We start from the raw sequence: 27,059 nt of genomic DNA on the forward strand, positions 1-27,059 counted from the left end.
AACTTGCTTCTTGTTTTTTTTTTTTTTTTCTGGAGCTGAGGACCGAACCCAGGGCCTTGTGCTTGCTAGGCAAGTGCTCTACCACTGAGCTAACTCCCCAACCCAACTTACTTCTTGCCACAATGTTTTGTTCATGAATAGAAACCCCAACTAAGACAATCACCAATTAAGAAAATGTTCTACAGGGTTGCCTACGACCCAATCTTGTGAAGGCATTTTGTCAATTTCAAGTCCCTCCTCTCAAAGCACTCTAGCTTGTCAGCTCAGCTCATCAGCAAAGCCAAGCTAACACCAAAGGCCCGATTTCCCACCTTCTGTGGCTGCCTGTCTACAGTCCCGTCTAATTCCTTTACTTTTGATTATACAAGCTCACGTTGCTTCTCTGTGCTGACCTAGCCCATGCAGGATGACTAAGTTTGCATTCTCTGGCCTTGTTCACTCATATTTGGCTCATGAATAAGTCATCTTGTTTCCTCCAAAGCAGTACTTTATGTCAATGATAGATAAATGAAAAGATTTGGGGTGCGGAGGTCGGAGTCCACTTTTCCCACTGTGATGCCCTAGCTGGCTTTGTCCACTTAACACGATCTGAAGTCATTGGGAAGGAAAGCCTCCATGAGGGTTGACCTGCGGGCTTGCCTGTCCTCATTGTTAACTGATGCAGGAGGGCCCGGCCCACAGTGGGAAGCCCCATTCCCTAGGCAGGTGGTTGTGGGTTCTGTGCATAAGGAAGCTGGCTAAGCAGGAGCCTATGAGTGAGCCGTCTAGCAAGCAGTCTCTTCCACAGTCCCTGCTGTTTCCTTGGCTATTGAGTGAGTCACTTAGTCAGAGGCAACATAGTAGGGGACAGCAAGTAGTTCTGCCTTCTGTTCCTGTGTTGACATCTCCCCGTGACTGGAAGTGTAAGGGGAAATAAACCCTTTCCTCCCCCAAGTTGCTTTCGGTTAGTGTTTTTATCACAGCAGCAGAGGCAAATTAGAACAGATGTGTAATTCTGCCAGGCACGGGTACAGACATGGAAGACAGCAGAAACAAGGCTGTCCCATTAACCCTTCCAGACAGTCCTGTGAGGTCTGACCACTCACAAGCTTGCTGCTTGAAGGTCTTGGAGGGTACATGGATGGCAGAAGGGTGAAAGCACCCTCCCTTGGATGTGGGAGGAGCAGAGTCCTCTTTGATGTAGCTGGATGTGACCTCCCCCTTCTCCCAGCCCTGGAAATCAGTCAGTCATCACAGTCCTTCAACCCAGGGCTGACAGAGCAGTACCTTGGTGAGCCTGACCTGACTAGTTATGTAAACAGAATTCTGTCTCAAAAACCCAGCCAACTAACTCAACCAAACAAATGAGAAAAAAAGAGGGGAGGTGGGTTGGGGATTTAGCTCAGTGGTAGAGCCCTGGGTTCGGTCCCCAGCTCCAAAAAAAAAAAAAAAAAAAAAAAGAGGGGAGGTTCTCTTGGGGGAGTGTCCTCATCTCTCAGCCTCTGGCTTAATGGCCTGGAGTTCTTGACTGGATAATGTCTGCTCTACCTTGTCGACCGTTCAGCTTGCCGATGCCTAAAGCCCCTGATCCTTCTCCCACAATACTCGTAAAGTGCCCATCCCATAATTAGCTTGGGCTTATCTCACTCTTAGAAGTTAGCTGCCCGTTTGATAATCCACACAATACACATAAGGAAAACCAGGCTCAGAGGCGCACTTGTCAAGAGGCATGGCTGGGCCTCAAACTCAGGCCCCCAAACCAGATTTCCTGCCTATACAAAACAGAGAGAGTTGCATTTATATTTCTAATTTAATGGCACCAAACTTATAATTTCCAGCTATTGTCGATGAACCAGCTTGAGCAAAAATTTTCTTGCGCGAGGAATCAAAGCCAGGGTTTTGCAGGGTACCACTTAGCCCAGCAGAGCGAATTTAAATATTGCTGGCAGCGCAGGGGGCTTCAGGCAGCGCGGCTGCTGGGATAGGGTCTCCCATCTGCACAGAGGGCCCAGTCAGGTTGGAGTTGAGGGCTGGGAGCTCAGTGACGACCCTTCGAGGCATGCGCAGAGTTGTGTAGAGGTGTCAGCCTCTGGAGCCGTGACCCACCTGGCACCCTTTGGCTGCTCCTCGGATCCCCTGGGCTCCTCTTGCATTTCAGTTGTTTATCCGATTGCTGGGATGAAATACGGAAGGTTCGGAAGGTTCGAGAGAGATGGCTGAGTCGGTAAAGCGCCTGCCACGCAGATATGAAGACCCTCATTTGATCTGTAGTGCGCTTATTTTAAAACAGCAACAACGATGGCTCCCGGCAAGGTGCTGCGTGCTTGAGATCCTAACACGGGCGAGGCAGAGGCCAAGGTCACTGAGGTTTTCCGGTTCGTCAGCCTAATACGTGAGCTCCAGGCCAAACAAGGAGTCTGTCAGAAAACAAGGCAAAACAAAAGCACAGGCGATTGTGCCTGAGGAGCCACACCGGAGGCTAACCTCTACACATGTAAGCATACGTGCACCTCCACACACACCTTCCCATGACACACAAGTGACTTAAGGAAGGGTTTACGTACCTCACAGTCTGAGGCAACAGGCCATCTTGACGCAGAAGAGGTGTCCTCGGGAGCTCTCCCTCCCGCCCCCCCCAACACTGCATGGGCAGTCAGGAAGCAGAGAGAGGGGGCACAGCTAGTGCTCAGCTCTCTCATTTTCAGTCAGTCGAGGTCCCCAGCCTGTGGGAAGATGCTGCCCTCTCTCAGGATGGGTCTTTCCTTTTTAGTTAATTTCCTTTAGATATGTCCCTCACAGACTCACTGGTTTGCATTTCCTGGGGGATTCTAGCTCCAGTCAGGTTGTCAGTGTAGCTTGGCTGTCATGCTCAGGTGGACCTTAGATGCCCGCCCTGGATGAAGGCCCCCCTGTCCCAGGACAGTGCCCTCCCTCACTCTGTCAGCAGAGAGAGCCCGCCCATCCTGTGGGGGCTCTTGGTGGTGTTGTTTTAGACAGGTTCTCAATACATAGCCCAGCTGGCCTGGAGCACAGGATCCTCTCAGCCTTCCGAGTGTGGTGGGATTACGGGGGTGTGTGCCGCTAACCCCAGTCAAGATGGGGACTCGGGATTTAGACTGACTCTGTGTCTTGGTCCATCCAGTTCTGCTACCCTCACAGAATCCCACTGGCAGTGTAGATCCTAAAGCAGGCGTTCCTTTGGCCCCAGAGTCCAGGAAACCAAAGGACACAGCAAGTTGCCTGCTTTTGGCCAGGGCTTCTGCACCGCGCCTTCCCAGAGCAGGAGCAGAAGTCTGGGCGGGACTGAAAGTAGCCTTTCATCGAGCTATCTTGCCAGTCCCCCTCTTACGTTTTTAATCACACGTTTTTCTTTTAAAAACATTTTAGACTTACTTTATGTGCATGAGTGTCTCGCTTGCTTGCACATTTGCACGTGGTGTGTGTGTGTGTGTGTGTGTGTGTGTGTGTGTGTGCCTGGTACTCACAGATGCTAGAAGAGGGCATCAGCTCCTGTGGCACTAGAATTATGGATGGTTGTAAGCCACCATGTGGGTTCTGGGAATTAAACCTGGGCTCTCTACAAGGGTGATATATGCTCTAAGTCATTGGGCCATCTTTCCAGCCCACCTTAGTTTTTGAGACAGGGTCCTCAATGAAGTTCAAGCTTCACCAACTCAATGAGACCAGCAGCCAGCGAGCCCGGGGATCCTCACTTCCACCCCCACCCCTCCAGCACTAGGGTGCAGGTGTGCACCAACACGAAGGCTTCTCATGGGGGAGCTGAGGATCCAAAGTCAGGTCCTCATTGTTGCAAAGCAAACATTTTACCCACTGGGCTAGCTCCCTTCCCCCTACGTAGACATTTTGAGAACAAAGACTTTGCTGTAACAACAACAACAACAAAACAACAAAAACCCCAAACTTGCAAGAACAACACAGCAGTGTTCAAAACCCCCACCCTACATCCAAGAATCTGCACAGGAGAAGGCAGGGGGGAAAAAGAAGAAAAGAAAAAACAAAAACAAGACGGCAAAACGTTCCAGGCTAACAGACCCTGAGAGCTGATAATTTTGCTTCCCCGCTTTTTAAAATCTCAAGCATGAATAACCTCTGTCAAGATTAATTACACTTTAAAAATATTTTTTTTATCTCGAAAGTTCTATTTTTGGTAAAAAAACAAGACAAACAGGGAAAAGAAGAAAACAAACACATTAACATTTCGCGTGTTTCCCTCCAGCCCTTTCTGCATTCCGATTTCCACGACTAAAAATAGATACTCTTTGGACTAGAGAAGAAAAAATCCCAAGGAATTTTGGAGGCTCTCTGCCTGGCTCTGAGGTCCTGGTTCCCCGGAAGTTCTCTGCGGCCTGGGAAGGGTGGCTGCTGGTCCTGGCTTCTGGGATTAGAGTTACTGTTAGCTCAGGCTCCTGGCCAACATGGGCGCATCACCTACAATCCCGGGACTGGATGCCATCCCCATCCTTCACAGCCTCCTCGGCAATCTGTGCACTAATTACTCCAGGGTCTGCAGACTCTAACCAGTGGGAGGCTTTTCTACCCAGTGGTTTGGGCACCTGCTGGCTCCCATGAAAGCCTCATTATCTAGACTCGTTGGGTTGGGCGATCCACAGAAGATTGGGCTGGGTCTGGTGGCTCCTACCTATAATCTTAAGGCAAGCAAGAGAATTACTGTAAGGCTAGCCTGGGCTACAAAGTGAGAAGTGATTTTAAAAAAAAATCAGGTTTGGGCCCTAGGGTATGTGGTGGGTCGGCTAGAGCCTGTCGTTTCGTGCTCTGACCAGGTCAGGACAATGCCACAGGACTCTGTCTGGACTGGCTCTCTGTCTGTTGGCACCAGTCTACAGGCTACTGGCTCATTCACATCTTCAGGTCAAGGCACCCCCCGCCCCCGCCTCGAGGCCCTGGGATATCTCCCTTTGATTCCTAGGAAATGCCACTCATTCTGGGGTTGATAAAGTGGGGATGGGGACTCCCCATGTCTGTTTCTGCTGGCCTGTCTTTGGTCTACAACAGTGACACTCTCTCTCCCCCGGTTCATCCCCTTGCCACCGGTGACTGCCTCTGCCCACCCCCACCCCCCACCGTCGTGCTGTGATTCAGAATTTCTATGTCCCTGCCTGCACCCTGCCTCCGGCCCACCCCGCCCCCAGCGGTTCAGTGTAACCACAGCTGGTTCTCCTTTCTCGTCAGAGGTGAGCATGAATCAGGAGTCACCAGGGTCTGTTCAGAGTCGGCTGTTTTCCTCTGAAGGCAGAGCAGGTCATGCTGGCCAAGCCCTCCATGCTGGGTCAGGGTGGGGACATGGGTAGGGGAGGAGGCTCTGGGGACCAGGCCAGAAGTGGATGGGTGGGGCTGAGAGATGGGGATGGCCATCTGACGAACCATTCTGTAGCATCCACAGGCTAGCCCCTCTCTAACCTAAGTCCCCAGGAGACAGCATACAGATACGCTCCTGCTCTCTTCTCTACAAGTCTAAATCCATTTTTAAAAAAGAAACTCTCTTGGGAATCTTTGTGTGTACAATATGCTTTTATTGCTGTTTTTTAATTTTAAAATCTTCCCTTTATTTTACTTATTTTTATTGTATGTAGATATGTATAAGGGAGAAGGAGAGAGAGGGAGGGAGGACAGGAAGGAGAGAGGGAAAGATGGAGAGAGAGAGGGAAGGGGAGGGGGAGGGGGAAGGAGAAGGGAACACAAGTGAGAGTGAGCCCATGAGTGAGTGCTCTGTCCTGGGAAGTTAAGTGTACCTTCCTAGGCTACAATCCCCTCTCCCCATGTTTTAAGTCAATATGGAACTTTTGAAAAGTCACTGTTTTTTTTTTTTTTTTTTAAGATTTATTTATTGTATATAAGTACACTGTAACTGTCTTCAGACACACCAGAAGAGGGCATCAGATCCCATTATAGATGGTTGTGAGCCACCACATGGCTGGGAATTGAACTCAGGACCTCTGGAAGAGCAGTCAGTGCTCTTAACCGTTGAGCCATCTCTCCAACCCTAAAAGTCACTGTTAATACCAAGGTACCTATAAAGCCGACTCAAAGCTGAAGCCACACAACAGATGCTTGCCAAGGAGAAGCCAGATGGGAAAGCGTGGGCCAGGCCACTTGTGGTCATTAGATCCCTGTGACTTCAGAAAGGCCCACTCAAGCCTTCTCAGCCTAGGGGACGGCGGTGTGCTGAAAGGACCGGTGTGGGTATACAGCTTGTGCGAGTGGGGTTCAGCCAATGGGCATCAGTGCTTCCATGAGGGACCCACGACCCCATCTCCCCTCTTTCCTCAAGCCCACTCACGAATAACTAACACAGTGGCAGCTCGGACTGCAAGGATTGGCTCGATTATTAAGCACGTGATGCAGGCTGGCCTATCAGAACACTCTCAGGACCCCTTCCTGGCAGACTGCTGAAGGTCTGGAAAGGAGAGCAGTTGCAGAGCTGAGGGATAGGAAACTAGAACCCATACTAACAACAAAAGACAGACAGACAGACAGATAGACAGACAGACAGACAGACAGACAGACAGACAGACAGACAGACAATATGGCACCGTGCTGGGGAGATGGACACCGGTGAACCCCTAGAGTTTGCTGGATAACCAGAATAACCTATTTGGAGAATTTCAGACCACTAAGAGGCACTGTCCAGGAAAGGGGGTTAGGGATAGAAAGTCAGTTCAGCAGTTAAGAGCACTGGCTGGTCTTCCAGAGAAAGGACCCGGGTTCAGTCCTGAGAACCCACAGGCAGCTCACAGCCACCTGTAACTCCTGTGCCCTAAGGCGTAATGCCCTCTTCTGGCCTCCACAGGTACTGCATGTATGTGGTGCGCAGTCATCCAAGCAGACAACGCCCCGTACACCTAAAACACAAAATGAAAGACTCGGAGCTATGTTTTAAAATAAAAATGTAGATAATGTCCGAAGCATCCGAAACTGTGAGCTCACAACTGCCTCCAACTCCAGCTCCAGGTGATCTCATGCCCTCTCGAGGCGCAAGTCATGCATGTGATATTTAATGTACATGCAAACAAAACACTTATACATATACAATAAAACAAGTCTCAACAAACAAACAAACATAAAACCCTTCAAACAAACCAATCTACAGCCAAACAGCCCAGAAACCTCAAACCAAAGTTCTTACCTGTTGGAGATCTTCGTTCCAGGTGAAGGCAACATTAAACAGGATCCCGACTGACTCCCCTGGTGATCTCAGGCACACGGCACACTCAATACCTGCTAAACACTTAGCAGAGTATAGAGAAAGATGTGCACGCCTCTGAAACAGGCCCATGGCTCCAGGCCTTGCCCTGATGCACATCCTTATGACGGAAATTCCAGGAAAAGCCCAGAGTTCAGGGGTCAAGGCTGGTAAGTAAGTGAGCATGGCTCAGCCTGCCCTGGCAGTTCCCTGAGCCCTTCCACTCTCGCCCGCCAAGCCTTGCTGTTCACACACCATCCAGAGCCGGCTGCGGCTATAGCCACACCAAGCCCATTCCTCAGCCTGCATCCTCAATGTATCCGTTCCAGATTGTGTTGTCCCCTCACCTTCCTCTCCCAAAAAGGATGACTGTTCTCAGCTGGAGTGACTTTGCTCCCTGCGCCCTCCAGCTGCAGGGAACATACATTAGAGTGGGAGGACTGGAGATATAGTTCAGTGGTCAGAGTGCTGCTACCCAATGGGCATGAAACCTGGGTGATCCCAGTATTCAGAAGGTGGAAACAAAGGGATCAGAAGTTCAAGACTGTCCTCTGCTACACAGTGAGTTCAAGGCCAGCCTGAGAGACAGGAGAGTGTCTCAAAAAAAGAAATCAATCAATCATCAATCAATCAATCATCAATCAATCAATCAACCAGGGTAGGCTCTGGCCATGTGTATGGATTAACAGAGATGAATTCATAACCCAGTGTGCTGCTGGGGAGCAACAGAGATTTTCAAGGGTGAATTTAGTATAGGAAGTAGGTCCTCCCAGTTCCACTGTCTGTCTGTCTCTGTCCTTGGCCACCAATGGGTGAACAGCTTTACTCCAGCCCTCAGACATCTCACCTATGTGTGTGTGTGTTCAAAATGCATTGTGTACATGTTTTAAATCCTCAAGAATCAATACAAATATTTTATTTTAAAAAGAAGCACAAGATGTGATGGGGAGGGTTGGGTCATGGGAGAAGGTTGGGGTGTGGGGGATGGGCTTCCAGAAGAAAGGCAGAGTGGAGGGAAAGAGTGTTCTAGACAGAAGGAACAGGTCCTGGAAATTCCAGAATATGCTGGAATTCGTGATGGAACTGGAGACTGGCAAGCAGCAAGGCAGACCTCAGGATCACTGGAAGTAGGTCGAAGACCCACCAGCTAAGATATCATGTTCAAATGTGAGTTGAGTGAAGGAGGGAGCTTACACCTGATGCGTCTGGGGTGGGGGGAGGGGATGGAAGACATCTGCTGGATATCTGAGCCTCGAATGAGGGGCTCATTTCTCCGAGATAAACAAGGAGAGAGAGAGAGAGAGACAGAGAGAGAGAGAGAGAGAGAGAGAGAGAGAGAGAGAGAGAGAGAGAGAGAGCGCGCTCAGTGTCAGCAAAGTGATGTTCCAAGCTTTGGAACCGAGCTCAAGCCCCAGCATCCACATAGAAAGCCTGCTAAATGTGAACTTCATGTGAACTGGCAAGGGCCTTTTTACTGCCTGGGTGCACATTCCATGCACCGTGGGGTAATTCTCTTCCTTAGGTGGCTCTGCTCCCCTGTACCCTCTGAACAGATTGGGCAGCACGGGTTGATCCCAGCATGAAAGGAGAGGTCCAGGGTTAGAACCAATGAAAAAAATGTGAGTCCAAGATTCAAGCTCCTGAGGATGGAACTGAACTTGATTATTTGTTTGTTTGTTTGTTTGTTTGTTTGTTTATTTAATGTATAAAGTGCTCTGTCTGCATGTACGCCTGCACGACAGCAGAGGGCATCGGATCCCATTACCTATGGTTGTGAGCCACCCTGTGGGTGCTGGGAACTGGACTCAGGACCTCTGGAAGAGCAGCAGCCAGTGCTCCCAACCACTGAACCATCTCTCCAGTCCCTAGAACAAGCTTCTTAACTGCCACCCTCTAAAGGTAAGTTGAGGCCCTGGGAGGTGGCAGACTGATGAAGGAGCAGAGGCTTCAGGTCCAAGTTCATTCTCTCAGCCTGATACTTGTAAGCCGTGACCTTGGGTAGGCATAGGGATCCCTTCTGAGTCCCCATTGTCCTAAGTCAACGAAGGATAATGATATCACGTACAGCGGATATTCAGGTTACAGGGACGCGGGGCCTCCGGCACGGTGCTGGGTGTATTGCCAAATGCTTCAAGGATCAAGCTTACGTTTCTGCATTCCTGCATAATTATTTATGTGCTCCACGTAGTGCCTGCGCCTCTCTCCGTGGCATCCACGACAGTGCCTGGAACACAGTAGCGTAATGACTAAGGGACCTCAGAAGAGGCTTAGCCTGGGGTAAGCCCATAAAGGATCAGATGCCCGGAATCCCTGAGGTTGGCTCCTCTCACGCCTGTGTGTCCAAGCCACCCTGATGACCCTTACTATAAATAGACCAAAATTATGGGAATGTAGAAAGCTCAGGCTACAGGGCTTCCCTTCAGCTAGACATCTGTTCCTATCCCACCTGTTGGGACGTCTGCGGATTCCCACTCACGTCAAGGGTCCGTGAGAATGGACAGTGCGCCTGTCTCTCTCGCGGGGGCAGAGAGGATTCTGGGAAATGGAGTTCAGGATGAGGAGGGGCATTATCTGCCTCCACTGAGCGTCAGTCCTGGGACGTCGAGTGTGCCTGGTTGGCATTGCCAACGGACACGGTACCCCCACAGCCATGCCAGAGAAGAGAATTCAGACTCCATGGGTTTTCTGGGCCAACGTACATCCGAACTCCTGGGGCTCTGAGATGTCCTGTCCCCACAGATATTTTGAAACTGGATTTTTTAAAAGAACGACTTCGTTTATACTTTATTCCATGTGGAGGGGGCGCATGGATGGGGGTCAGAGAACAACTTGTGGAGTCAGTTCTCCCTTCCCACCATGTGGGCGTCAGGCTTGGTGGTCTCACTGGCCCTGAATCTTCTGCCTGTGCCAGGCCCATTTCTGTTCCACCGGTCTCAACAGAAGCCAGAAGACCTCTTCCCTTCCATGCTGTCTCTCCCGCCTACAGATTCTACCTCCTAAGGCTTCACAACTACACTCTGGAGACGTAAGCTACTGTTGCCTGCTGGCCCTCTGCTGCTGAAACCTCTCTGCCCTTTCCCTAGCTCATTCTGGCAGACGATTGAACCCCTCATGTCTTTGTGCAGTGACTTGAGGCTCAGCCATAGGCACTTTGCCATCCGTATACTCCTAAGCCTTCCAAAGGCAGTCGCTGCACAGTCAAAGGCCCTCCCTCTTTAACACGCAAGCAAGCTCCTTGGAGGAGCAGGGGCAGTCTCTCCTATGCCTTAAAGTCCATTTTTATAGCCAGAAATGTGACCTCGTTTCAGGACTACCAGTTAACACGCTCTCGACAATTAATTTCTCCAACAGCTCTAAACGCTAGTCACTAACCCGTCTTTTGCTTTTAACACAGGTTCCAGGCAAGAGCCCTCACCCCCAGTCCTTCCTTGTTTGTCCCCCTAGTCTTTGTTAGCTGCTCTGGCAGCTCCCCAGAGCCTTGGCCACCAGAGCCCCACACCTGCTCCATTACATCTTTCTCTCTTGCTGCAGGACTCTTGTTAGGAGAGAGGACATGGGCTCAGGCTTGTCACATCCCCAGAGCACCTAGCCCACAGAATGCTGAAATCATGATGTTTTTGGAGTGGAGTGGAGGAGGTGACACAAATCCTGTGTGTTCACAGCTGTCTTTTCCTCTCATGCTAAAAATCCGTCATCCTGAAGAGGGGGTGCGCGCTCAGTCCCTGCTGTGGAAAGTATGAAGCGGGGAGAGAGATAGTTTGTCCCGGCTTGGTGTTTGTGTTAGTCTACAACACGCATCTGCCCCTTCACTAAGGTGGAGGGACAGGGGACATTAGGCGGGCTGTGGGGACAGGGCAGGGTCAACATCTTTCTGAGTCAGGACCTCTTGGTGTCTGCCACTCGCTCTCATGTACCCAGGGATGCGGACTCTCAGAGGGATGGAGTATCTACCTGGGACCCCCGATCTAGGACAGGGCCACAGCTTTCTGGGTAATCGGCCTGCAGGGGTAATTCTCTCCCCCAGGACCTCTCATGGCTCAGATACTTACATGCTGACTAGAATAACAATGACCGGGACAGGCTCTGGAGGGGCAGGAAGACCCAAGCAACCCTGCGAGACTGAGAGGTCACTTGGTGTCACTAATATTTATTGACACAGCGATGACTGTTCCTGGGACAGCTGTGAATCAGAGGAACTGCCGGGGAAAGCATTCAAAGGCCAGACACACACTGTCTGACCCGTACCTGCCACCCCACCCTGCACCCCCTTTGCCTTCTACCAACCAGGGCAAGAATCTGGAAACCCTGGAGTCTGAGGTAGCACAGCGTGGGTGCAGGTGAGCGCAGGACACTGCCTGTGTCTGTCTGTCTAGCTGTCACTGAGCTTGGTGTTGGAGACAGACAGCAGTCCTCCATTTCACCAGACGCTTATACCGAGCACTCCCTGGACGGCAGCCTGAGTTCTACCGGCTGACTCGATACTTTTAGTCTGGGCCCTGAGTGCAGACAGGGCCTCGCCTGGTCTAGATTTTGGGTTCAGTTCTCTGCTCTTTAGTTTGGTTTCAGAATGCTCGGGGGAGGTGCACAGCCACTCTCTGGCTTCGGAACCTTTGGATCCACGCAGTGCCACCCTGGACTGGGAGAGGACAGTTCCCACTCAGGCTCCAGGCAAGAGTACAGGTTCTGTTTGCTTCCCCCTAAGCTCAGGTTGATGGTGGGATAAGAACCAGCCAGTTTCAGTCCAGGGCAGGTACCCCAGCCAGGCTAGTCACGAGCCTTGCAGTGAAACTAGCTGCTGAGTTTCCCGGCTCCTAGGGTACCCCTTCTCCATTACAGTGGCCCCTGTTGCTAGGAGATGCTGAACAAAACACTGTCATCTGCTCTGCAAACCTGGCATAGCCCCCTAGCCCCTTTGGCCATTCGAGGAGCCCAGTCCTCTAATTAGAACCAGCAGGCTTGGCTCACACGCTCCCCAAACCTAGCCTGACTTCAGTGGCCATAAACCTTTCGAGTTCTTTCCTGTGTGCCTTCTGGGAGATGCCCCCTGTGGGGACCTCACAGGCAAGTCACTTCCTGTGGCTCAAGGCCAGGCAGGTGCAGCTGCATCTTCCAGGGCACAGAGCCTGAAGCTTCCCAAGCAAGTCTGGTACTCCTAGGCCTGGCACTGTGGGATGAAAAAAACCAAGGCGGGGGACTGGCTCCTGCTTCTAAGCTCTTCCAACTTTCCTGCCTATGCACCGCAAAGCCACTCTGACCTGGACAGCCCTGGGGACCCTCCTGCAGGTAGCTGACCACCAGCCCTTTTCCCTGACTTCTGCTACGTTGACTCAGACATGCTGTGTTGGCCGGATTTTACCTGTCTGTCTCAGGATCCTCTAGGACAGGCCCACAGTTTGATCTCTTTCTTTCGACAGCTCAGCCCCCACCGTGCGTTCCACACAAAGCTGGGTTCAGGGATATTTGCCGAGTAGCTAGATCAGAGCTACCCACATCCCTCCGGCAGGAGGGAGTAGCCTTTCCTTTACTGTGGGAGCCTGAGATAGTGAAGCCAACTCTTTTCCCCATCGGATTCCCCGAGGCTGATGTGGCCTGGACCTGTGGTGTCTCTGGCCAGGTGGACCAGGACGATTCCGTACATATGCCAGCTTCTGACTCAGCGTGGACCAAGGGTTCCATTAGGAGAACATCCCCATGGCTGAGCTGGCTGAGGACTCCCTTGGAATCTCAGTGATTCCAATCCCCGGTGTGAGGGGAGCAGCTGGCATGCTGTTCCCTGTCCCAGCTCCTGCTCACCTGCCAGAGGTAGCTGGATCTGGGCTTCAGACTGGGCACCCTGATGTCTTTGATGCTGCCCCTCATACAACTCAAAGGCCACACCAGTGTGGAGCAGCCACACTCCCAGCACCAAGAATGGTGTGCTGTACTGTCCCACAGGCCCAGCCTGGTGGGTTGGCCTCAGGATAGACAACTTTCCCTTCCAGAACTTGGGGGGAATGAATGCCTGCCCACACACAGAAGCACGGAGAAGCGCTATTAGCAGAGACAGACGGGGGGTCTCCAACTGCAGGCTGGACTGAACACAGCTCCACTTATCTGAAGCACCAGAGGGCAGACAGACGGGGTTGGGGGGTGGAGGGGATGATGGCGGCATCCTTCTCAGAAGTGGGGCTGGGGTTGGCAGGTGCCAATCACAACAGAGTTTTTGTTGGTATCTCCATGGGGTGGAGCAGGGCAGGGCCCCACCTAGAAGTGTTCCTACTGTGCTCAGCTGCCTCAGCCAAACTCCTGCCTCGAGATCTAACTCCTAGTCTGTGCTGTGCTGCACAGTTTGCTGGGCAAAGCAGCTGCAGCCTTCGTCTTGGGTGTGGGGATGCTGAGAAGAGACGGTGGGTGTTTACTAAGCCCCAGTGCATGCTGGGCTTGATGCTAGACGTGGAGGATGGAAGGAAGGATGGTGACTGTGCTGCAGAAGTTGCAGGTCTGGGTGGGACAGAGGACGTGGGAGGGGTGCGGGGTGAAGGGAGCGTGTGAGTCAAGGCCACGGGCTTCCGTGGGTCAGCTGGGAACAGGAACCTCAGATCCTTCCCCTATGCTCCTGTGTGGGATCAGCCAGTGTTTCCAGAACATGAGATCCTTGGTGGGTTGCATCTCTGGGAAGGAGGGCAGGCTTGGGGGGGGGAGGGGGGAGGAAGTGGTGTCTGGCCCGAAGCTGCAGCTGTATCCTCCGCTTGCCTCTCCATAGCCATCCCTCACAGGTCTGGCCCGTTCTCCCTCTGCAGTGCCCTGACTGTGACCCTGGAAGGGGCTGTGAGAAGGCCCCTACCCCCACCCACCTGTCTTCTGGTCTCAAATATTCCCGTGTGACCCGGGAGGGCGGGGATGAAGCCTGGCAGCATCTCAGAATGCTCTGTTGTCCCCTCCCAGGCTGGTGGCCAGAATCCCCCCACCTTTTCTGTGGGACCCGGATGACCTGCCCAATTGCTCAGGCCTGCAGGGCACATGGATCTGAACCTAACTTCCACTCAGGAAAAACCTGGCTTATCCAAGAGTGTTCCTGGCAGGTCTAGCCAGGGGCCCTGCGCCAACAGAGTAGCTACCAGAGGGCCCTGGCTTGTGCACTATGTTCAAGGGTGCTTCAAATGCCCCAGGCTTAATCGAGAAGCGTATAAAATCTCTCCTGTGGCTGGGTCATTAAGGTCTGGAGAGAGAGCATGGGGCTCTGGATTCCACTCCAGGGAGAAGCTTGCGAGTGCCGACAGCCAGTTTACAGATCCACAAGACTCCTACTCTTCCCATAGGCGAGTACGGTCAAGCCTTGTGGCCAAGCTTAGGGGAGGCCTCCATCAACTGGGGCCCAGTACAACAGCAGCGCTCAGTGAGGCCCTGAGGCTTTTGTGAGGTTTGCCTGCAAACTGATAGGAGGTTACATGGCAGCCAGCCTTGGGGACAGCCAGCACTGCCAGGCACACCCTTTATACAGCCCTTTCCCTCTTCTCTTCTGGGCAGTTTCCGAGAACATTCCAGGACCTGTTGGTAAGGCCGGCCTCTGTCCCCTAGAACCTCTTCCATACTGTCCTGGGAGACGATCAGGACTGAGCTAACCCTCAAAGCCAGGCTCCCCAGGTGTGTGTCACAGCCTCAGACACCAGCTCTGTGCAGGGCCCACCATCTTGCTGCCACAGATCCTTTCCTTGCCCTCTCCCCTGCCCTCCTTTCTCTCTTCTTTAGTATTTTGACACAGGGTCTCACGTAGCTCAGGATGTACCTCGAACTTTCTGTGTCGTCAAAAATTCCCCCTACCTCCCTGTCCCCGCGGCGTGTCCACCAGGCTGTTTCCTTTCTTTACATCTTAAAACTCTCTATTGGGCCTAGAATTTACCCCTCAGTGTCCACACAAGTGTTGCTAATGACAGTGGCAGCCTTTTCTCATTTTTTTTTTTGCAGACAGTGACTGAAGTAGCTGCCAAAAGGGTTCACACCTTCTGGGGCCTCAGGGGAGAGAGGACAGTTTTCTGGCCTGTAGGGGTCCTTGTTTTCCTGGCTTCCCTGGTTATACCTTCTGGAGATCTCCCAGGACGCTAGGACAGTGAGTGATTCACAATGACAAGGGGGCTTTGTGTCTGCCCCACCACCCCTGTGGACTTCTGCAGAGGGTTCGCCACTGCACTGGGCACAGTGCCCTGTGTGCACAGGTCGAAGGTCAGCTAGAGCATCCTCAACGGCAAGAAGCCAATTCCCCAGTGGCCCAGGAAGGGTGGCCTGAAAGTCGACCCCTAAGTAAGGTAGAGCTGCAGTTTAAGCATCTGCGGCTGGCTGTGACATTAGTGACAGGGGGTGCTATGGGCAGAATGACATCTCTGTGGAGATGTCTACATCATCTTTCTTCGAAGGTGGGATTAAGAACTTCCTCAATCCCATGCAGGTTTGGCATTACCAGAAGGATCCCACAAGCAGCAGACAGGAACATCAGAGACAAGAAAGTCGGCGGCAGAGCGATTAGCGCCATAGAGACATAAAATGAGAGAGACAGGAAATGTTAGAGAGACATAAACAGGAAGAGGAGATGGCACGCAAGAGCCAAAGAAAGGCAGAGACGGCGATGCTTCAAAGCCGGTGGCTCTAAATGTAGAGCTCCTGCGAACCCAGGGATGGAGACATTGCTTGGAGCTAGAAAATTAAAATAGTCTTCCCCCGAGGCTTCAGAGTGAGTCAACCCTGCTCGAACCTGCCTCTGTCACGTCTGGCCTCCAGTGCTGTGAAGTCACACATTGCGTGTCTGTGGTCGGTTGTCACGCAGCCACAGGAAACTCAAAGGGGTTGCCTGGTGTCCTCGCCTCCTGTCAGAAGCCCCCTGGGTTCTTTCAGGACCCCTCTGTGGCTTTCAGGCTGTACCTTGCCCTTGGTGACCCCGTTTTACAAGCAGCGCTTGGCTGCGTTTTCAGTGCAAATGCAGACAGGGTAACTCTGCATCCTGTGCACGTAGACGTGACGACCCGTCCAGCGACACTGTGGAGCACGGACTGTTAGCTAGTGCCCGAAAGTAAGAAACGACCAGTGGGAAACTTGTCACACCACACTGGGAACATATGGGCACACTGGTGTGTTAAAGTCATACCAGGAAAACCAGGCTAAAGGACTTAAGGAACACAGACTGAAGGGAGTACCTGCCCCTGGACCCCATCGAGTGAAAGGTGCTTGACACTATGAAGAAGACAGCCCCACCCACCTGTCACCTGACCACCCAGGGTGTGTGTCAAGAGACTGATGGGCCGGGTTCCTGTAGACCCTGGGATTTCAGTTGGCCTTTATCCCCAGTGCTTGACCCACCCGGCTTTCAGCACATCTGTTTGTTCTTCTGTTCAGCCCAAATGGATCCCTAGATCTGGTTGTGTGCTTGACTCCACATTCCTCTTGTAGAAATCCAACTTACCTTACCTAGGGCCGGGGGATGGCTCAGTTGTAACCATGGGAACTCGGGTTCAAGCCTCAGGATCCAAGAAGAGGGCAAGGGGTGCTGTGCATGCTTCATTTCTAATCCCAGTGCCACGGGGGGAGAGGGGGCTGCGGAGTCATGCAACTCCCTGGGATGGCTGGTCGACTGAGCTGCGTTGGTGAGTTCCAGGCAGGTGAAAGACCGTGTGTCAAAAAAAATCAAAGTGGTTGGTGTCCTGAGGACCAACTGCTGCGCATTACCTATGGCTTCCTCAGGTGTGAACACACACAGACACATAGACACAGACACAGACACACACACACACACACAGATACACACACAGATGCACACACAGACAAGATACACACATGCACATACACACACACATATATACTTACAGACTCAGACACACACAGACACACACACTCATACACATAGGCACATATATACACAAACACACATACAGACACATACACACACATACACAGACACAAGCACATACACATACCGACATAAATATACACACATACAGATACACACAGACACATGTACACATAGACACACACATATACAGATACAGATACTCACATAGACACACATATATACACACAGACACAGACACTCATATAGACACACATAGACACACATATTTATGCACACATATAGACACATAGACACACACACTCATATGCACACATACAGACACACATAGACACACACAGATACACACACACACAGACACATGCACACACACAGTGAGTGAGAGAAAGCACATGCATTGATAAACCTTAATGTCCCCGGGTTGTTTCCTTGGCCAGTAGCTACAGGGTCTCTGCTCTTTCTTGACTTTCCCCGAAGCGGAGCAGGCAGATGGGTCTCTGAGGAGCTCTAGTAGATGTGTGTCTGACATGACAAAATGGACCGAGGTGCCAACATGGCCACCAGGAGCACACCGAGTGGCAGCTTACCCCAGAGAGCAGGTCTCCCTTGCACATCTGGGTAGGCTGCCCTTTGTGACAACAGCTGTCCCCTCTAGGTTTCCTCTCATCCTTCAGACTGGCTCCCTCTTTCCTGTGTAGAGGCTGAGTTGTGTAGATCACCCCAAGAGATTTCCATGCCCTCTGCCTCAGGGCTAGACTCACAGTGAGCCAGAGGGGAGGAGACGTGCAATGATCTCCCAGAGCTAACGACACATACGCACTGTCTCACAGTTCGTGGTAAAGTGTCCACAAGTCCGGGGTCCTCCCTGGGCTCTGGGAGGACCTGTCTAGCCTTCCTTGGCGTGGAGAAGCATCTCATGTCTTTACCTCCTTTAGTACACGGCCTTTAGCTCTGTATCTGTCTGTGTTGTCCACCCATGGGGACATGGGTCACTGGACCTGACTTTATCTGCTGTACTTCCCCACATACGGGGGTTGGGGGGGAAAGCCAGCTTCTAAGTGAGATCACATTCTGAGGCTCCGGGAGAACATGGAGTTTGGGGTTCAGTCTAGAGCATTGCTGGCCCCCGTGAACCAGCAATGTCTATGAATGAGAGGTGCTGCCGCCGCCAGAAGAATGACTTGCTGTTCTAGGTGTCAGCTATCGGTCACCACCATTGTCCTGTGGGGCTTGGGGAAGATGTGGCTTTGCTGTCACCAACCCCAGCTGCCTTCCCTCTGAGGCTCCCCTGCCTTATACACACCATGTAAGAAAACCTCCTTTGGGGGTTGGGGATTTAGCTCAGTGGTAGAGCGCTTGCCTAGGAGGCGCAAGGCCCTGGGTTCAGTCCCCAGCTCCAAAAAAAAAGAACCAAAAAAAAAAAAAAAAAAGAAAAGAAAAGAAAAAGAAAACCTCCTTTGACCTGTCCTGAAGGTGCCATCTGTCTCTTGTTGGACAGGACACAGTGCCAGCACCAATCATATTTTTGTCCCTGTCAATTCTTTCTCACTGAACAGGGAGAACCTGGAAGGGGTTGGTTTGAGTCACTGCCTAACATCGGGAGGCTGAGACTGGCCAAGGTCTGCCTCAGGGCTGTGCTTAGACAATAACCTTCTCCCTCCTTCTTCAGGGCCCCAGGAAAACCCTTTCTGCTTATGGTATGGGGACCTGTGGACTGAGTCTGGCCACCCTAAGTTCTCTCCATTGTGGGTGCCAGAGGCCCAGCTCCCACTGGCTTCAGCAGAAATAGGTTGAAGAGTTCTGTGGGGGCTTGGTCTGGGGTGCAGATGGGTATGCAAATGGTTGCTTGAAGTTGGCACAGCCTGTCTCTCCTCGTCTCTGATGCTTTTCCAGCCGGTGTGGCTTGGTCACTCCCAGCATCTCTGCTGGGTGAGACTGAGATAGCTCCCGGAGGGAGACTGAGATGGTTCCCAGAGGGTTGGGCAACAGGACCCATCCAGCTACAGGCTTCCCTCGGGAAGCAGGATTCTTTCTCAATGGTGTTGACAATGGTCATAGGGGAGACATTGGTGGATAGGGTCACAAGCTGGGCAGGTAGTTAGTTCCCCAGAGTGAAACTTGGGAGCAGAAGGCACTTTAGGACAGAGTGGGTATAGCTAGGCGGCATAGGTCCTGTCGGGGAAGGAGAGCGTACTGGGGTCAACTGCAGTGTCAAGGGAACACAGGCAAGGGGCTCCATCTTCTAGGGTCCTCCCTGGCCAGAGGAACTAAAGGGAAGGGTGGCCAGAGGCTGTGTCGGGAGGGCACGGTTCATGTTCTTGATGTCCTGTGTCAGAATCAGGACACTCTGGGCTGCTACACTCAGGCCCTCCACCCTTATCCTCTCCCAGGCGCCTCAACTTGACGAGGACTTACATTTTACATGTTTGTGACTTTTTTATAATTGAACTCGAGCAACCATCTGTGTGACAAGCACCAGGACAGGCCACCCAGGGCTGAAGGATGGCCTTCATCCCTTCCCCCTACCCAAGGGATCATGGCTTGGACTCTGAGCAGACCTGGGCCCCTCACCAAAGATCTGGGATGAACAGGGTCTAGCCCATCCTCACACATCACTCCTGTTTCTGTCCTAGACCTTGTTTTCCTGTTGCCTTTTTGAGGGGAGACATTGGTGGGGCTTGATACACCAGCCAGGGCTCCGGTCCGGAAGGGTCATGTCCCCATTTTGCACCCCTCACCCCCCGGCTCTCGTTCCGCTCCTGATGGCCACGAAGCCAGGCTTCTGACTTTGGATGTCTCCCTTTGTTCAGCCAGGGCAGAGGCCCCTGAAGGCGGGGTGGCTGTTCCAATGCTCCCTTGTTTGCTCCACATCCCCAACAGACTCTTGTTTGGTAAGCTGCCGTGTGAGACTGGAGAGTGACGCTCCACTCGGAGCAAGGCAGGGAGGACCCGGATCTCTCCCTCCCGGCCCTGCGCTGGATAAACACGTCTGGTGCCAGCCCAGTACCAGGCGTTGCAGGACATAGAGAGGCCCGGACGACAGGGCAGTCAGAGCCATCTGTGTCTGGAATCCTGACTCCGCCCTTGGCAGCTGTGAGGCACACTTGAGCCAAGCCTCCCCTCCCCCTGTGCCTCAATTTCCTCCTCTGTAAAGTGAAGGGGGTGGGGCTGGTCCAACCTTTCAGAATTTCAGTGGCATTGAGATAGAACATCCTGGTGCTTTACCATAGGCTCGGGGCACAGACACATCCTTCAGCCCTGGCTGGCTTGTCACACGGTGGTTGCTCCCGTTCAATTATTTATATATATATATATATATATATATATATATATACATATATACATATATATATACATATATATGTGTATATATATATATACATATATACATATATATATACATATATATGTGTATATATATATATATATATAGTCACAAACGTGTAAAATGTAAGTCCTTGGGCTAGAGATGCAGCAGCCCAGTGGGTACTTGCCTGATGCACCAGGTCGCTTCTGCACAAACCGGCCATGGTGTTGTGTGTTTGTAATTGGAGAGGAAGATCAGGGCTCAGTCATACGTGGCCGAGGTACCTAGCTAACACCAAAGCGGACCTGGCTTTCCCAGGATCCCTTGCTTCCTGCCTGTTAAAGAGCATGGCTGGCATACTCCGCCCTCTATCCTGAACTTTCCAACCCCTGGGCTCTTCACTACGTTACCCAGACATATCCTCCCCACCCCAACCCACTCTGCGCTTCTCCCTTCCTGAATGCTACTTCCCTGACTTCCTCCTGCTGCCCCCAATAAACCCGCCTTTATATATACTTTTTAACTCTGCTCGAACTGCTGTATCTGTCTGTTGGCAGAGGTTACCTAAAGGAGACTAGCCTGGGCTACATGAGACCCTATCACAAAACAAAAGACACGGAGGAGGAAACTCTCTGCCCTCTTCCTTACACTCTGCTTGTTTGACTCGGATGTGTTTTCGGGGTGAATGCTATGGCGAATGACATGACAGGGAAGCCCATCCTGCTCTGGTCCTCTCCAGGTTACCTAGTCGGCCTTCCCCCTTGTCCCTTGTTCCTGGAAATGGCTGATTTCCTTGCTGTCAACACAGCCTTTTTCTATGGCCCCACAGTGGCCCCATCCCCACCCACCACCTCTCCTGGACAGTGCCCTCTACCTTTAAAGGTCAGATATGCAAACCAAGGTTCAAAGCATCAGAGCACTTGCTGCCTTCCCTGCGGCCTGAGTGGAGGCGCCTCTTGGGGATGGGGTGGACCAAGGTTGCTTGGCTACCATAGGTGTGGAAGGGGACTCCTGGCCTGGCGGTACCTGACACAGGGGTAGGAGTCATCTGGGGATTCAAGGAAGATCCTACAAGCTCTCTCCCCTTAGAACAGTCCTTGCTGCTTTATCCCCAGCACAGTGAAATCCCTCCTGATTTTGCACCCTCTGTAGATGTGCTGGTGGAGTCTGGGGAGGAAGGAAAAGTTACCTCTGCTGAGTGCGAGGGATCTGCTTGGCTTAGGAATCCCTTACTGGGCACCTCAGCTCTAAGATGCCGTTTAGATCGATTAGATTGACAAAGGTTTCAAACCAAAGGATCCCCAGGTCTGTGCTGGCTGTTGCCGGGGTGTAGGTGTGCCTCATCTGGGTGCTGTCTCTTCTGCTGTCCCCAGGCCCTATTCTCTGAAGACCCGTGCTTTATGGAGACCTAGAGCTGAGGAGTGAGAGGTCAGCATGAGTTTGCCAAGGCCCTGGGGGAAGCTTTGCTCCTTTCAAAGAAGGGGTGTTGGGCACTGAGATCTAGTCCCCCCACGTCTCTAGTAATGAAAATAAGGACCATCCCATGCTCAGGGCATCGTGGGACATACCGTGCCACACTGACATATGTCTTTGTGGAATCTCACCCATGGTCGTCTCCTCACCTCCAGCCATAGCCAAGAGCCAGACTGTATTCAAGAACCATCTTTGTTCTCGGTAAATCTCCCACTGTGCTCCATGGCTTCCCTGTCCCCTATGAGACGCCAAATGCACATGCCGCGGACCCAGGGAAGAACCAGAGGCTTAATTCCCCTGTGGGCTCCTTTGTACAAAGCTCCCATGTTGGCCTGAATGACCCACCTGATGAACATGTTGGCCATGCCCCGCCCTCTGAATTCATGAGGCATCCTAAGGTCCCTCTACCTGCCAGCTCCTCTCAGACCTGAGTCCAACCTTCCCTCCCTCTGTGGAAATGGCTCAGTCAGCACAGAAAGAGGGAATAGAAAATGCACCAGGGAATGAACGACACTCGGAGGGAGTCCGGGCTCCATGGAGCAAGTGGGGAGAGAAGGCAGAAAGCTGGAAGCCTGAACTTGCGGCTGTTCCTGGGGCCCTGGGACCGGGAGCAGTGGGCAGAGCACTGACTCTGGAGCCTAAAGTTAAATCAGCACATGACTCCCTTGTGCTCTCTGTCTAGGCAGCCCCGTCAGATCACATGGACGGACGGAGAAGAGAAAGGGCCAATGTTCAGCACCTCATTCCTCCAAGGGCATCCTGGGGCCAGCAGACTGCTTTCTGCCCTCATGTGGGTCTTAGGGTCTATTAGGTTCCCAGGGTGTGGGGCAGGGGCAGACAGCAGCTGGGTGAGCCCTGTGGCAGCCCGCCCACCGGGGGCCTGCTCGCCCCTCCCTGGGCTCAGACGAGCGCCTGAAGCACAAAGCTACTTTTATTTATGATGGTGTTGGGGCCAGCCTCTGTCTAGACAGCTGCTGTTATCATTCGAGGCCATCCTGGAATGCGTGTCCTCATCCACTGGGAACAGAGGGCTCGTAAAAATAAGCTGGCGGCCGATTCGGAGCTCAGAAGACCGGGGTAACCTCGGCCGGGTCAGGTGTCCTCGTTGGTCTTGGACCGAGCAATGTTTACGGAGAAAACAGGAGTCATGTGGCCCTGGGGGAGGCCAGCCTGCTTGTTGTGGTGCCCCTCTGCAGAGCCGCCCTCGGCAAGGCCACAGAGCGCGCCCGCATCCTAAGTAGTGCAGGTGCAGACGCAGGAGGAAGAGGGGCCTTGTCTGGGACCAGCTTTCTAGAACAGCCAGGCGTCAGTCTGCAGAAAACTTGGCCTCCCGGACCTGGGAGCCAACATGAGTAGAAATTAAGATAACGTGTGTGTGTGTGTGTGTGTGTGTGTGTGTGTGTGTGTGTGTGTGTGTGTGTGTGTGTGTGTGTTTACATATTGGAATGTGTACACATGTACAAACAGGAACATGTACACTGGTGAGCACATGGAGGCCAACGGCTGCTGTCAGGAGTCTTCCTCAATTGACATCAGCCTTATTTTTTTTTTGACAGGGTCTCTCCCTGAACCCCGGGGGCTCACAGATTCAGCTAGACTGGCAGTTCTCAACCTGTGGGTTGAGGCTCCTCTAGGGTCCCCTATCAGATATTTATGTTGCGATTCATAACAGTAACAAAATTACAGTTATGAAGTAGTAACAGAATAATTTTACGGTCGGGGGTCACCACCAACATGAGGAAGTGCATTAAAAGGTCGCAGCATTAGGATGGGTGAGAAGCACTGTCCTAGGTCCACCCCTCCCCTTTTTTGAGTAAGTCCCATGACTGGTGTTGCAGATACACTGTCAGACTTGGCTTTTCCCATGGCTGCTGAGGACGTGAGCCAGGTCCCCACGCTTGCAGAGCAAGTACTTTATCCACCGAGCCACCTTTCTAGACCTGTGGGGTCACGTTCTGAACTCCCAAGCAACAAAGCTTCCCTGGACTTATCAGGTTGTAGCAGCCACCAGGTGACCCGGGCACTGGCTGGTCTTGGACTTCTGGTCTAGGCATGTGTGTGTGTGTGTGTGTGTGTGTGTGTGTGTGTGTGTGTGTGTGTGTTGCTGGCTTTGGGGGAGGGTTCTGCTGGTCTCATGATGGTGATCATGTTTGAAGCCACCAGCTTTAGAAAGGACCAACCTGAGCTCCTGCTGGGCTCTGGGGCCAAAGGCAACTTCAGGAAAAAGTTCCTACAGCCTCTTGGCTGTTCGAGAGCCGGTGGGGTGCTACTATCCTGAGCCCACACCCCACCATGCCACAGCATCTTGCTGGCGTGGCTCATGACTGCCCCAGGATCCCCAATGGGAAAAGGTCCAGATACAGAAAAGGGTAGGAGTCTTCCTCAAGTTAGTTGCTCTGAGAGGGGTTCATCTCAGAAAGCCAGAAACTGAATGGACTTGGCCTCAGAGACTAGCCTGGCTCCCGAGGGTCTGGGTTAATGCTCTTCAAAGAGCTTTCTGCGGGCTGCAGAGACATCCCTTGCTTGGATGACATCACCACCACTACCATCATCACAATCACTGTATCTATCACTATCACCATCATCACCACCATCACCATCACCACCATCTCCATCACCACCATCTCCATCACCACCACTATTACTAACTACGACTTCTTCTACTTCTAATAATGCATCAACCGAACCCTGGGTTCCATTGTTTTACACAGCTCCTCAGGAACAACCAATTGTACTCATATAGGTACATAAACAGGCTTGTTTTCCTTTCTGGAACCCTCTCACTCATCTTTCCTAATGCCCCTAGGGCACTCCTGTCCAGAATGACTAGGAGGGTCCATCCCGGTCCCCTCTGCAGCCCATGTCCCATGTCTGTATCCTCCCATTGTGGCCCCCTGGCTCATTCAGGTTTCCTCGGTCTTTATTTGGTGTCCACATGTGTCAGGCGCAGACAGTGGGGCTGAGACCTGTTTGTCTAAGGGGACTGATGGAGTCTGGGGTCTTGGGCAACAGTTTTATAGGCTATCCTGACAGGGACCCCTGGCCTCTGAGCCTTTGTAGGAGGACGGCATGTTCTCAGGATGAGTCTGGGCTGGGCTGCAGAATGGCTACCCACGAGGGAAGTGACACCTGCAGCCAATCCATCCTTTCAGGAAGCAGGGGTTGGGGGTGCTCAAAGAGGTCATCAGCATCCTGGAGGGCTGCTACTGACCCAGGAGGAAGTGCTGAGCCAGAGGGAGGGGCGGTCTGGCAGCAGTGGGCATCCCCTAAGAGGTGTCTCTTTCCCATTGCCCTGTAAATAAATGGGTCATAATCCAGGGGCGGGCAGGCAAGGACTTCTTGGACTTTCAGGCCACATCTCCGTGCTCACGCTGCCTTTGATCTTGGTGACACCACCAACTTGGTCGAAAGTTATCATTATTCCCATATCACAGAAGGCACAGTTGGGCCACCTGGGAAGCTGGCAGGACCACTGTCACAGAGGTTCTGAATCCAAACCCCAGACTTAGGATCTTGGGCCCGAGTCCCTATACTTCTCCAGGGTCGCTGTGCCTGATGTGGGCCATCCTGGGAATGTCTTGAGTTCTGCCATCATTTCTGGGCCGGTGACACAGGTTTTTGGGAGAGATGAACTGTTGGGGACTTTTCTTTCCTTTTTCTTATTTCAGAACAAAAAAAGGCAAGGCTGGGCAAGAGCATGGAGGGTGTTCCCGAGGGCTGTAGGCTAGAGGGCACCCCTGGCACCTCAGAGAAGCCGGGCTCTCGAAACCCTCTAGTCCCCAGCTACACTCCTCTCTGAAGGAGGCTCTCCCAGACATCTCCCGGAGGCAGAGCCAAGTTCTAGCTCAGGCAAGAGGGTGTTTTCCTTCCCGGCGGACAAAACATCGCTGGGGCTTTCAGGAGGGGACTGAACACTCTGTCCACTCTGGCGGCCTTCAGCCAGGATTCCTGGACGGACACAGGCGTGCTTTCACAGTCAACAAGATTAATCATGCGTCTCCTTCCTCCTCCCCGCCCCTTTCCCTGTCACCCGCACAGCTTCGATTCACAGCCCCAGGAAGTGACCGTGAGCCTGGAGTCCTCAATCTCTTGCCACAGGGAGGGCTGAGAAACATGTTCTAACTTCCAGTGAACCCCAGTAGTCTCACACTGGGGGAAAATCCTGACCTCCCTTTAAGGCTGTCCTGGCTCGACACAGTGGCCTCCGCAGACAATCTGTACTCACCAGTACCTCCCTCTCTCATGCACAAAGTTGGGAACCTTCTAGAAGCTCTTGGCTGAGCTGTGGCCCCAGCCCTGGTCCCCCGGGCATTTGGTATCAGGTGGCTAAGAGTCATACTCTGTACACACATCTCTCAGGCCACACCCCAAGTGCTTGAGCTCAAACAGAAATTCCAGAGCATTCTTAGAGCTCCTAAGAGAAATCCCCAAGTCAGACCCTTGGGGGAACCTCCTCGGGAAGATGGGCTGCTTTGGAAACTGGGCTCCCAGCCTGGCTCCCCTCAAGGTCCCAATAATATTCCTGCTAAACGAGAGGGAGCCTCCAGGCAGCTAGCAAAGGCCTGCAGGGATGGCGCCAGGGCCCGGACCCACTGGGACAAGCTGAACTCCAGCAGGAGGTGGCTGTTCACCAGTAAGCAAGTTGTAAAACCCAACTCAGACACAACATCTGGCAGCTGCTTCAAATAGTTTTCTGTCTGCCGTTGGAGCGGGCTGCCCACTGCCTCCTGTAAATCAATCCATGCGCAGAGAGGAGAACCGTGCTGGCTGACCACGGCATCCCAGTTTGGCACGGCATCAGCTGTGTCTTCTATCTCCCGGTAGCACGGGACTCACGTTCCATGTCCTTGTAGGACCAACTCAAGCAGCCCTCCAGGAAAAGCTGCAGTGGTCCGTGGCATCCCTGTGCCACCAGATGAAGGGAGATGACCTCTCGGGGTCTCCAAAGAGAACTTGACCCTTAAGATGCGATGTCTCACTCAGGCCCCACCTCCATTTCCAGGGACCGATGAGCCCCACTTGTCCTTTCTAGATAGACCCTGATAGTGTGGGAGGTCAGAGGGGAGGCAGCGTCTAAGTTAGCTTGTACTCAAGTGTACACTAACACATTTGTAACTGGATCCTGGCCCTATGGCCTCTGAGTCTGAGTCCCAGAGAATATGGATCAAGTACAGAGAAACCCCGTGTCATAGGACTAGCCTTGGGTAAGCAGCCAGGGAAAGGACAATGTATTGATGACTGAGAACGCTGATTGTTTGGTAGCA

The 27,059-nt window shown here is 52.4% G+C and overlaps 2 long non-coding RNA genes across 8 annotated transcripts; one reads left to right on the plus strand and one right to left on the minus strand.

The window, feature by feature from the left end:
• Positions 1-1,775: 1,775 nt before the first annotated feature.
• Positions 1,776-10,603, minus strand: LOC120103040 (uncharacterized). Its single transcript, XR_005505124.2, has 3 exons — positions 9,648-10,603; positions 7,145-9,425; positions 1,776-2,396 (listed from the first exon to the last, which is right to left on the minus strand). It is a non-coding gene; the product is annotated as an uncharacterized LOC120103040 (long non-coding RNA).
• LOC102548366 (uncharacterized) lies at positions 8,265-15,896 on the plus strand. 7 transcript variants are annotated; one of them, XR_010066747.1, is made up of 8 exons: positions 8,265-8,368; positions 8,913-9,100; positions 9,390-9,478; positions 10,113-10,226; positions 10,733-10,908; positions 11,226-14,824; positions 15,146-15,287; positions 15,624-15,896. It is a non-coding gene; the product is annotated as an uncharacterized LOC102548366 (long non-coding RNA). The 7 variants fall into 7 exon arrangements; XR_010066748.1 differs by lacking the exon at positions 9,390-9,478; XR_001838117.3 differs by lacking the exon at positions 8,913-9,100 and having other exon boundaries at positions 8,280-8,368.
• The last annotated feature ends 11,163 nt before the right edge of the window (positions 15,897-27,059 follow it).

Source organism: Rattus norvegicus, chromosome 5, assembly GCF_036323735.1.
Source record: "Rattus norvegicus strain BN/NHsdMcwi chromosome 5, GRCr8, whole genome shotgun sequence".
Lineage (NCBI taxonomy): Eukaryota > Metazoa > Chordata > Mammalia > Rodentia > Muridae > Rattus > Rattus norvegicus.